Below are 13,083 nucleotides of genomic sequence, written 5' to 3'. Positions count from 1 at the left end.
GAGTGTAAAACGATCGAGATTTAAATTTCACAGTGGATCGATCTGCGAATTCTTGACGTAGAAGAGGAATTCGGGCGTCCACTCGAGCTTGTAAGACGTGGCAGGTGGTCTCGAGGGGCGAGCCACTCGGCTAGAGAAGGCGTCACGGCTGCAGACGAGGGAGAGGCATTCACGGGTCTTGATTTAACACCTTGGATTAATTACAGTCTGTGTACCCAGCTGGAGACGCGAACGTGTGCGTGCAAAGACGTGCAGACACGGTCCCGCGAGAACTTGTGCACCAATGCACCGAACACGCTCCCTTGTACCATATTTGTGTAAATGGGAATTCGGTGTGAACGTTTATACCGAGTGGATGAGTTTTGGATGTTGGAGAACGCGCGAAGCGAAGAAAGAATCCTCCACGATGACTCAAACTCGTGGGTGATGATGCGTATATAAAGCTGAACAAATTTTGAAAATTTTCAATTTTCTTCGCTCAATACAATAGAGTTTTAAGACGATTCTCTATTAATTTTGTTATCTGTCTTTAAGTATAATTTCAATTTTATTGAAAAATTCTATCTATGTCTGATGATTATTTGATCGTTGTTGATGGATTGGTAAAAATCGTTGAAAGTATGATTGATAAATTTAATTACGAAAGAAAGCTTAAATTTTCAACGAGTTCATCGGAAAATTGAAACGCGATCGTCTATTATCGCACATTAACTAATAGGATTTCGAGTAATAATATTTGTATCCGACGCACAGATGATACGAGAGGAAATATCGTTGCATATTTCATATAATCAGAGATATGTCAGCGATATTTATAGCGGTATGTTTTACATATAACATAATACTTATGGAGTTAACCGTGCAATATTTATGCCGCTGTCCAGTCCGCTATGAAACTTAATCGGACCCGATGTGACACCTGACCCGTTTTATAAAATGTTGTGCACTCTCTTGAACGTAACGCTGTGAAACGTTATAAAGGATTGGCTATAAAAAAAAGATGAAACTTCTGTCGAAGTTATTCGAGATTCCTTTATGTTTTATTTACCAGTCGGCTACACGAAAACTTCATGCAAAATTCACAACACAGTTGCACGAGATTGTAAGTTTCTTTTTGGATGGAAGTTTTTAAAAAAGAGTCAATCGTTTTGTAAGTTTTTGAAAGTTTTGTAAAAAATTGTAAGATATAATATAGTTTACAATATCGAGTCATAAAAGATGATATTTCCATAGACGATTACATCGATATATCGTGAATATCTTGAAATCTTTTTCTTTATAAACGAGAATCTCGTTTTCCTTCTTTTATTACTTGTTTCCGTTCTCTTTCTTTTTTTTATTATTCCTCGTTGATATACTTTCACTGTTTTTTTTTATTTTTACGTTTCTTTTTATTTCTGAACTTTCTCCCTTTTGTCCTTAAATTGCTTTCTCTTAGTTACTAAAATCCCTTTTCTTCTATCTTTGTATTGCTTTTTGTTTCTAGAATCCCTTTTTCAGTAGCTTAATGCATTTTCTTTTATCTCTCGATTTTATCTCTGAATCTTCTATCTTTTATCTCTTTTTAACGTTTCTTACTTTAAAATTCGATTAAATCTTATTAAAATTAGAAAAACTTTAAACCATTAACTCTGAAACTAGTAATTTCCAGTTAATGAATTAATGATCATTAGAAGCATTGAATCTTTTTCTTTAAAGTCTCGTTGTGTAAAGAAAAGAAAAGAAAATCCCATTAAAATTAGGAAAACTTTCAATCGCCATAACTTCGAAGATAATTACTTTCGGACAACGAGTGAACGATCATTAAAAAGATCGAATCTTCTCCTTTGAAACGCATTTTTATTTATATCGATATCACTTTTAGTTCCGGAGATATCGTAATGTAAAGAGAAGGATAATTTTTAATCGTTCAATATCTCCATCTTTCTCGTTTACTCGGATCTCTCGCTCGCACCAATCAATCTCAAGGCCCAGACAATGTACTGACGCGATTCCTGAAAAAAAATATGGGTCAGTAGGACCCTTTCATAAACTGTCTCATGCGTTTATAAAAACTTCAAACCCTTGTATCTCAGCAACCGGTCAAGATATTGGGATAAAACAAAAAGTGACTTGAATAGTTTCCACTACTTTTTTTAAGCGAAGTTTTTCCATGAAAATAATTTTTTTTTTCTCACCCAATCCATGTCACAGACGCATTTCAAGGGTATACTATTATCGCATACGTTATCGTGCGAAATGCTCCGCGCAAATAAGAGACGTTGATCGTCCCGGTGAACAAGGAAAATATACGATGGAAATAACATTCGTCCGGAGCGACTTTATCAGGCAAGCGCTAGCTCGTATCCAAAGTAATTTCGTCCCCGTGGTCATAACTCCTGTCGTCCAGCATCGAGAATCACCTAGGTGAGCGTGCATGTACGCGTCCTCGTACGTCAAGTGGAAGCGGGCAGGTTCCTGAAGCCGGACGGCACTTTGTCACACTTGCACCGTCCGCATTCGGATAAGATACGGTTCTCATATGGGACGCTGTGTTCCTGAGCCAGGCCTGATCATCTTTTTGCACACGTCGACGGGAAACTTTTGTCGCGAACCGGCGAAAAATTTCGAAGATGACAAACTGGCTTGATAACCGATTTAAAAATAAAAGTTCTTCTATTGTATTTCTTCTTCTGATAATTTAGATAATTTCATCTATTTTGTTTCGTTTGAATATCATTTCGAAGAAAATTATTTCATCAATTAATGGTTATACTATTAGTTATACTGTTTCAAATTTTCAGATAATAATAATCGTAACAATTATCGGAAATATAGTGTTATGGAAAATTGTATTTTCCCATAATGACCAAATCAATTGATAATAATCCCGTAATATCATTTAAATTACATTTCAATTAATGATATAAACTTTTTGATTTCAGGTATGTATCCATTGTTTTGCCCTGCAATATCCTGCAAAAACCAATAAACGTATCTACAAATGCATGTGCCTAAAGTAAGTACTCTGCAACATTTTAATGATAGAGAATATCTCATGTTCGTTTTTATATTTTAAATTTAAAAATTCTTCGAGATTAATTATGGAACGTATATTAAAATATTGACAGATTTCTAATCACAGGCATTTCAATGTTGTTAAGATAACGTTATAACGTGAGCAATTTAACATCATGGCACAAATACCAGCCGTCAATATTGTATCGATAGGGAGCTCAATTTAATCGAACTGGCTTCGTGACCACTGCATAGTAAACGTTAAGCTACTATTAATAATTGTTGCATCGATACGCGCAATGCAATATTGCGTTAGTACACGATCGTGTAGATAAACGGTTTTGGATGTAATCGGGCAAATCAGACTTTTAAACGAAATATATTATTTCCGACAGTATCTCTAACCGATAAAAAGATAATATTCGAACGAGCATTGTAAATAATTGACATTTATTAACTTTTAATATATAACTGTTTATAATATTTTTTCACGATCGCATTTTACATTTTACATTTACATACATCGCGAAAATATATTTTATGACGACATTAAAATTTATGTATCCATTGTGCAATTGAATTTTACTAAAATTTTAAAATTAAAAATTACTTTTGGTATCTTTTTTTTCTATTTTCTTTCATGTAAATATTAATATATATATATTCAGTATAATTCGTTTTATCGATACGATTGATTAAAAATTCTGAATTTATCTTTTGGCAACAAATTGAATTGAAAAAAATTTATAAATTTTAAAGGATTTTCCAGAAAAATGAATTTATCAAAAAAATCAATATTTCGATACTTGTGTATTAATGCAATAATTTAATATATGCGTAAATGAAATTTCGAAAGTTAAAGTCGAGTAATGTAATTTTTTTTCTCGATAGTCGGCCAAAACAAATCGGCAATATCGTAGGTGGAAGGTTTTTATCGATCGCCAACAATAAATCCAATGGGTATTGCCAGCTCGCACGTTCGCCATTAATTTACGACACCGTGGTATTAGGTCATTATTGAATTCTATCGAAAGACGTAGAAAAGGCGTCGGCTGACAAGTCGATGTTCAATTTTGTGGTATAAAAATTACCAAGATACTCCATATTAAAATCATTAATTTTTTCGTTGCGATAATACGCAAAAATATTTAATTCTTATTGTATTTATTTTATTTCCATCTATAATTTACAATTTTTTAAAGATAGAATTATTTTAAAATTTAAAATTTCAATTGACATTTCTTTTTACTATATTTTTTTTTTCTAACCAAAATATCAAATTGATTTTTGGAATCGTACAATTTTAAGACTTTTATTTTTATTCATTTTATAAAATCGAAATTACTTGATTTTTCAAAACTTTAACCAATAAAGGCCAAAATGTGATTGACTTTTTAATTAATATTCCTTTTCCCTATGAAGTTTTTATTGAAATGTTGAGTGCGATATTGATTCCTAGAACGATGGAATTTTATATTTATATCAAAGTAAAGGGAAAGGAAATTTTTAAAAAATTTCAAAATCTTAATTGACAAGGATGAAGGCAATTGGCTTTCCGCCCTAATATTTCTCTTCTCTCAATTTTTAATTTTCATATTATGCGCGATATTCATTTACTTTTCGAGTTTTAAAGAATTTTAATTCAATAAGAATTGACTTTCAAACAATATTCCTAGATCTTCGTTACTTCAAAGTGTATTTTATCGGAAAGAGAAGCGATTTTTCCCAAGAAATTCTTCCCTTCCAAAGTTAACACGTACGTACTCGTGTAACATGAAACTTGTACTCGAGCATCTCTATTTCGAGCTGTGGAAAATTGAATTAAATTCTCGGGTAAATTATTTGTCTTCACGTAACAAGAAACTGCAATGAATTTACTTAAGGAACGAATTCGTAGTAAAATTCAGTTGCAAAAACATCGAATAATGTAAAGAGAGACGCGGGTTCCCCAAGAAACCTCAAAACTTTTTTTCCAACTATCTTACGCGACCTCTTCGTGTTCAGAAATACAAAATGTAAATTAAATTCGAAATTAATAATTCCTACCCCTGATTGAATTACGCGTAGAAACATTTGCACATGAGAATATCTCTAATCTATGATACGACGCGATAAAAATTTTAAAGTTAACGATATTAAAGCATAGTGTTTTAATTTTACCGCGAGAGAAATCTCATTCCACGGCACGATGAAAAAGAAACAGATGAAGAGGAAGGCGAAAGGAATGGAGGAAAGAGATACGGAATAGATAGCACCCTGACGTAGCTCACGTACCGATGCAAGTGGATCGCGTAGCAGCTGTGCTCTTAGAGCGAGCCGACTTAATTTAGCAAAATAAAACGACGAGGGAATCGCAGTAGGAACGGTTTAATTCACCGAATAAAACGAAGTCAAACTGAAAGTTACTATGGCGACGACGCTCGCTCGAATCAACCAAAGGGAACAAAGGTAACAAAGGGGGAAGAGGAGAAGGAAATTGTGGCGAAGGAGAGAGAAGGAACACAAAAAAATAAAGGAGGAGGAACACGGGAGAGGAAATCGTCGGATAACGATTCGATCGTTGGAATTTTAGTGACGAGGCGACAGGAAGGGGGGACATGTTTCTGTCGGTTGAAAACAAAAATACGAAAATACGAAGAAGGGTAGAGGAAAATAAATGGTGGTTGGTGGGGATAAAGATTCGAAGAAAAAGAGGCAGTCTATACGCTGTAGGGGTGGTTGCAGGTGGTGGCAGAAGGTGGTAGCGCGGCGGAGAAATAAGGAAGAAACGGGATGAGTGGAAACGTCGGTGCCTCGATGGAATTTACTGCTCGCGTCGGAAGTATTCTAAGAGGGTTGCTTCCACGCCGGTGGATAACAGAAAGTGGAAGGCAGCGCCTAGGTGGTTTATTTGAATGCCTACTTCAGGAGGCTGGTATGCCACCACCGACTTTTTACGCCGCGACTCTCTCCGTGTGTTCTGGAAATCGTCTCGCGTCGCCTGTGCATACGTATTGCGCTTGAATTCGGTCCTCCCCCCTCCTCCCTTCACACACCTTCCCCCGTGGCCGAATATCGAAACACGAACACGAACGATTCCTGTCACAGTTGTTCCACCCGATTGGAAGATTTCATTGAAAATTTCCCCGCGAAAAAGTCGTCTTGAGTTACCGAGTTCCTTCAATTTTGTGCTTCCTTTCCCCGGACACTCGAATCGATCCGATTCGAAAATTCTCTTCTAACGGATCGAATCAAATTATACATCGATTATTCTTTACTTCCTACCATCTTTCGAGGAATCAATCAAGTTTCGAGAAAAAATGAAAAGATTGGAAATTCCGAAAGAAATTGGGGAACGTGGATATCCGATCCATTCTCGAAAGGGCCAAGTTCCAAAAATTCGTCGAGTCACGTCTTATCAGGAATTCCAGACTCGACTTGGTGACTACACGATTCAACCCTACGGGGGATAAAATCGAAGCGGACCGGTCGTAACGAGGATCTCGGGGGCCGCAAAACGGGAGTGATCCAGACAAACGACCGTGCGGTCAAGGAGTGACAGCTTCGAGCTATCCGAGCCATGACAGAGAACTTGCCGGTCCACGCGAGTTCCTCAGGGATTTCCTCCTCTCGCTTCCTCCCCCTCCCCACGCGATGGATCCGCCACCGTTATTATCCTTGCACGTTCCAGCACGCGTCCTCCGCGGGGAGTAGGAGGGAGGAATTTCTCTCTCGCGCCAACTGTTTGATTATCCCCGGGGAGAGATGGAGGGAACGTGTAATAGAGATAACACTTTCTTCTGCATCCTGGATAACGTGGCTTGTGGCCACGTTTCTCGAGGAGCGTTTTTTATTTTTTTAGTTTACCTTTTTAATCCATCGCCTTTGTTTCGAGTTTGTAAAGTTGGACGATGAACTTGGCCAAGCGGAGTTTTTAATTTTAGTTGATAATTTATATTTGCCTTGTACTCCGCTCTCTTTCTTTATGGATGGTTAAGCGGATGGTTTAATATTTTAAGGATTTTTATTAAAGTTTCTGGCCAATTTATTTTTTTAAGAAATCAACCTCCCTTTGAGGAACGAATAAAAATTCGTTTCAACGGGGAAATTGGAGAATTAAAAAACTTGTGGAAATTTCTGATTCTATCGTAATTATTATCGTTTACTATCGTTATTATTTGACAAGTGATAAATTTTAATTCGTTATTGCGCGGTAGTGTTTAACGAGTAATAAATTGAACTGTTAAATTAATTCAGTCGTAACGATTAAAGGAAAAGGGGACAAGCACGATTATAAATCGTTTTCAACAATTTGCATAATATTATTTCCCTATGTAACGCAAACTTTATCCATTAAGAATTCTTCGAGCCAAGAGCCTAAACTCCTTTCGATCGTTCGCGTTAAAATATTCACACAATTTTAACTTCGAATAAAAATCGTACTAGGAGGAAAAGGAAAAGAAAATTTTTAAAATCATCTAAAAAAAATTAATGCTCCAATGAGAAGAAAGAGGAAAAATATTTTACAAAATATTTTATTCTCATTTTAAAATTCTATTTTCTCTCACTGTAGGAATCCTCGAAAGAAAATTTACTCGATCGCTCGAATTTCCAGCCTAGCGAGTATTATCACCTAAAAGATGGGATCTTTTTTTTCCCTCCCCCATTTCTTCCCAAGGTCGGAAGGGAGCCGACGATATCAGGACCGCGATCGGGTCGCGCGTATGCAAATTGGGAAGGGGGGCAAAAAAAAAAAAAAGAAAAAAAAAGGGAAACGAGACGAAAACGAGAGAGGGTGAGAAGAAAGAAGGAAAAAAGAAGGGGAGAGGGATTCGATCGACGATATTTATATTCATGCGACTGCTCGCGACGGTGTACCGGAAAAAAGGGGGTGGTTCGTTACAGCATTACCTCGTTCCGATCAATTTCCAAAGTCAATTGAAGCGTGGTCGGTAGGTGACCCATGGGAAAGCGAAATTTAAAGGGGACGAGCCATCGTCGCGTTTCGATATATCCGATAAAAGATCCAGGTCCGTATATTTTAATTTCATTCGTGCTTTTTTCTCCCTCCCTTCGATAAAAAAAATATATTCAACCGATAATTCACTTCGATTCAATTTCTTCTTCTTCTTCTTGATAATCCAATTCAGCGTTGCTTCTTATTCGATATTTTTATTCTAAAAGGACGTAAGATTTTGATCGATTCGAAGATTCCTTCGGGGTTGTTCAATCGGATCAATTGGAAAGGTCGTGTGATTTTAAATCATATTTGCTATATACGTGTATATTGTATGAATAATGAGAATGTTTAAATTAACTTGAATTAATAACGTGATTTATTATATATGCTTGTTGCGCTGCATGAACAATTAATAATATTCGCACGCTATCGTTGAAATTATTATCAGCGATTGAATTTGACGTAATAATACAATTGTTACATAATTTTAGCAATTATTATATAAACAACGCGTTTATATTAATCAAAACTGTATTGGAAACGTTGTTCCTCCAAATTGCCACGGATACGAGAAATAAATATTTGAAAATTCCTGAATAACGATATTTCAAGAATATTTCCAATATGGACGATCCAAAAAAAAAAAAAAAAAAGAAGAAGAGGAAGAAACAGGGTGTAGGAAAACTCCTTGATGGAAAATTGTCTGCTCGTTCAGCGGCAGCCGCGAAAGTGGACCGAATGAAATTAGACGAGGACGATGGAAGGAAAAGGAGGGACAAAAACCTGTCTGAGAGGGAGTCGTGAGCGGAAAAGGTGGGTGTCAGTCGATGAAAATCGTCTCAAAGGGAATCGTCGATAGTGGTGGAACGGAATTAGGGTAGGCGTGGCCGTTTTCGAGTATCCTTCATCTTTCCGCACGAACGACTTTGATCTGGCCACCTGAAACATCGTCCGTTCTCAACGGAAAACGAATTGCACCCGCGATTGCATCGCACTTAAGGCGCTCCTTTGCGCCGTTTAAAAGTCCTTTTTCTCTCCCACCCCTCCGTTTCTTTCTTCACCTTCTTGTTCACCGGAAAAAGGGAAAGGGGAAAGAAGAAGAAACTATAAAATATTCCAATTCCCTTTCTCGTCCTGTTTGTCTTTCGCTAATTACTCTTTCGATCGGTGAACATGAAATGTTCATCGAAAAAGATCGATGAAAAGTTTCCAATCGTTTTCCAGGCTTCGATAAATAAATTAACCGATATTACCGAGAAACGAGTAATTAATCGAACTGTTTCGTTTCCTATGTCTTAAACTGAATTTTTCTGCAGTCGGAATATTCACGGATCGGTAGATCGATCCTCTTGGCCAACTTTTAACAGGATTGCTCGTAGATCAAGAGTGAATCTTTGATACCGTTATTTCGCTCTCGTTATTCCGATAGAATTTAATTTTTTTTCTTTTTTCTTTTTTTTTTTTTAACGGAATTTAAGAGAACAAACCGATTCCAAATTCTCCTTTATTTCCCGCGATTATTGTTAAATGTGTGATATCGTCGTTTCAATTTCGTTTCAATTTGTGACGAAATTAACGGATTGCTTTTAATAAAATTGTACGGATTATTTATTCTGGATGAAACCGCAAATTATATTTGGTCGATGAATTCGCCGGCAAAGAGAACAACGAAGGGATATCGGATAACCGTGTGTCGATTTTTAAAACGTCTCCCGTAATTTCTCGTAACGAGAACAGGTCCAGATTACACGATTACCGATCGAATAATTATTTTCACGCATTATTACGACTATTATTGTCGCGAATTATGTAGAAATTCGGCGCACAATATGAATGAATTATACAAATCCTGTCCCCTCCTGCTTCCCATTCTCCGATTTGTATTATATTCCCAGGGGTCGGAACGAATATTCCATTTCTCTATAAATTTCGATTCGTATATAATAATTGCTCGTTGATCTTCGCTATTTCACGGGTTAGCAGTGTTTCCATTAACCCTTTGATTAACCCACTTCTCTTCTAATTTTCGAATATTTTATTTCATGAATATTCCATGAATATACCTGACTTTTCCCCCACCCGTGTCATAAATTATAAGTCAATCCCTAAATGAAAGCGTTAATATTCCAGAATGATGAACGGCAAAATCATTTGGAACATATAATCTGGAAAACCTTGATCTTTGAATCCCGGAAACCGGATAGAAAATCGAGGATTGAAGGAGAAAGAAGGGAAGGGAACAATAATGCATTTAACGAAGAGAAGACGTCTCTCGTTCCGAATGGTATTGCTTATTCAGAAGCTCTGGCGCGTGTACGATGGGTTCCTTCCCTCTTTTTCCCCTTCTTCTTTTTTTCTATCTCTTTCTTTTTCTGCCTCGAATTTTCCCTCGAACGAGCGAAACGGCCACGCGACATTGACGTTCCATCATCTCCGCCATCCGCGATGGCACAAAGTTGTCGAAGAAGATGTTTCCGGGTTTCTTGCGAGGAAAGACCCTCTCCTCATCCTTTCTTATCGATCGAGCATTCTGTTAGTTTCACCGATACCGATGCAAGAGACTGTGAGTAATTCGGCGAATAAAGCCTCCCCGAGTCCTCGTTTTCCGAACCTTCTCTATCCATTATACTCTGTTTACTCTTACTGTTGTTCTTGCAGCCTCGGATTTATTATGTCGAACGACATCCGCCAATAGGATGTAATTGCCGAGAATTTTAAATTTTCCACTCGAGAAAAATTGAATTTGAAAATGTTTGCATGGTTTCTAACATTTTTCTTCGATCACGGAAAACAAGGTATATCGATCGAAAAACGCTTCTTATTATAAAGAATATCGAATCGGAGGAAAAAAATTTTGCAATCTAGGAAACCTAACTTAAGAAGAGGAAGGAAGGAAAAGGAAAAAACTCGAAGATTCGTTTGAAACTCTAAAAATCTCGTATAAAATGGTCGAAACAGCGTAGGGGCTGTAGAAAAGCAAACAAGACGAAACAATAGAACGGGTTAAGGAATAAATAAATTCGGGGGAGAAGATTGGGAAGCGATAACGAGGTCACCCTTCTTTTTCCTTTCCATATTAACCGGTTGCATCTGCCACGGCGGAAGACGCGGTGTCTTTTTCCCTTAGGAGGATCGTGCGAGCTTCCTCGGCTAATTCGAGCGGGAGGAACCCAGCCAAATCCTGGTTAAAGTGTCTTTGAGATATTATCCCGGCTGAAACAGGGGAGGGAGGGCGCTAGCTGGCTTTGGGCGAACGGTCTGGAAACTAGCCGGCTGATGTACCAATTTCGGGGTAAATATTTCTTTCTTCCAATTTCCCAGGCTTCTCGAATCCAGCCACGCTCCCTTCCCAACTTTATATTCATTAAGGAATCTCGTCAACTCTTAACCTAAACAAATTGCGCCACGTTTTCGACCGAGCGACGTCGATTCGTCGACTTGCCTTTTTTATTTTTTCTTCCTGTATATATTTAAGGAAAAAAGATAAATATGATTCTCTTTTATTTTTGAAATTTTTGTTTTAAATTGGTATTTGGAGTTTGAGAACTTGATTGTAAACGTGATGCAAGCGATGAATTTGTCGGCATCGAATGGCGAGAGATAAATTATGAGAGCCGGGACAATTTTAATAACGGACACTTGAGGATCGTTCCAAGCGAATTTCTTTAAGCACTCAAGAAAACGCAGAAGTGTATCCAGAACAATCGTTATCTTTCCACATAGTTTACCATTCTGTTTCCCGATGCTTCCGCGTTTCCACCTAAATAACCTTCGCTCTCCTCCCTGGGACCGATTTAAAATTTACATTTCAGTTGTATTCAAGTACCATTGGATATCGCATTCGCAAAGCTGCTGTTCCGTTCCTGCAAAAGTTTCTTCGAAGAATTAATGCTGAAACATTCAAGGATCGTCATTGTGTCTCGTATAAAAGCAATTATTCGCTCCACTGTTCAACAGTTAATATTCCCAAAATTATATTTTCTTATTTCATATTCCATTTTCAATACCAATTCCCATGAAATATATTCTAAACTTTTGTATTCGTCTATTTCTCCCTTTATCGAATTCGGAGAAAAAAGAGATCGGCAACTATTCGTTCGTTATTAAACTATCCTCACTCGATGCGTACAATATTTTCAGATTCTACAAAATTTGTCTTATCAAATTCACGAGAATCATATTGGTAATTTTCATACGTTGTTAAATTATTCTCACCTTCGTTGGTCTATAAAAAAACATCTATAAAAAAAATATTCATTTTTCAATCCCCGATGAAAAGCCCTCGTGAAACTTCTCAAGAATCATTATATCCAATTCCTCCAACTCCTCCTGGGAACACAAGCATTCCTTAAAACGGATAACAAAGTAGCGGCTAATCTAGCCGGGGCAGGTGGAAACGCGTCTGTGTGTGCTTTGCTTTGCAAATGCGATGCAACGTGCATGATGCACTCACGGCCGACTTATAACGTTTCCGAAATCAACCCTGCCGGGTGCAACAACAACGTGAGCCACACCTTCCTCATGCATATTCGCGGCCCGGTTTATGGAGCAACTTAGTTTATAGCCGCTTGGCCCGCGCCCTTGTGCGCATGTCTCGGTGTGTACACGCACTATTAATTCTACGCCCACGACGTCTGCGTGCGTTCTGACATAAATACCACGGCCGAGCCCTTGTTATCGCTGTAATTCGTCGAATTACCGACTTCTACCGTATTAATTTTATGCCCTCTCACGGGTCCAACCAACGTGTTGTCGACGATGAAACGAGGACGAGAGCGGTCGAGGGGGGTAGGGGGAGAGATTACGCGAAGAACGGGGAGAAAGGACAATGATTATTCCGCCCTGCGGAAGAGAGAGTTCGAATGGGAAAACTTTATGAACTTTGACAGTGTTGATTAGTTCGATTAATGACAAAGATTAAAACGATTGGGAAGAAATTTAACAAAAATTTACCCGAGAGGTATCTCCATATGCGATTAATCAAAATCACCTATGCCACGAGGATACGTATCCTTTAGATAGAGCCTCTACAACAGTTGATCATTAATTCTTACGAACAAACTTTACTTCAAGTAATAACTTTATTTAAAATGCTAAAATAATATTTATTCGTATCTGTCATATTCGATAATCATGTAACATTTAAA

At 37.5% G+C, this 13,083-nt stretch overlaps 1 protein-coding gene across 6 annotated transcripts in view; it reads left to right on the top strand.

Moving 5' to 3' along the window:
• Nucleotides 1–13,083, top strand: part of LOC107998375 (fasciclin-3) — a 295,808-nt gene that overhangs the window by 210,669 nt on the left and 72,056 nt on the right. The gene's annotated exons all lie outside the window — the stretch shown is intronic.

Source organism: Apis cerana, linkage group LG12 (genome assembly GCF_029169275.1).
Source record: "Apis cerana isolate GH-2021 linkage group LG12, AcerK_1.0, whole genome shotgun sequence".
Taxonomy (NCBI): Eukaryota; Metazoa; Arthropoda; class Insecta; order Hymenoptera; family Apidae; genus Apis; species Apis cerana.
This window is presented reverse-complemented; position numbering and strand designations above follow the sequence as displayed.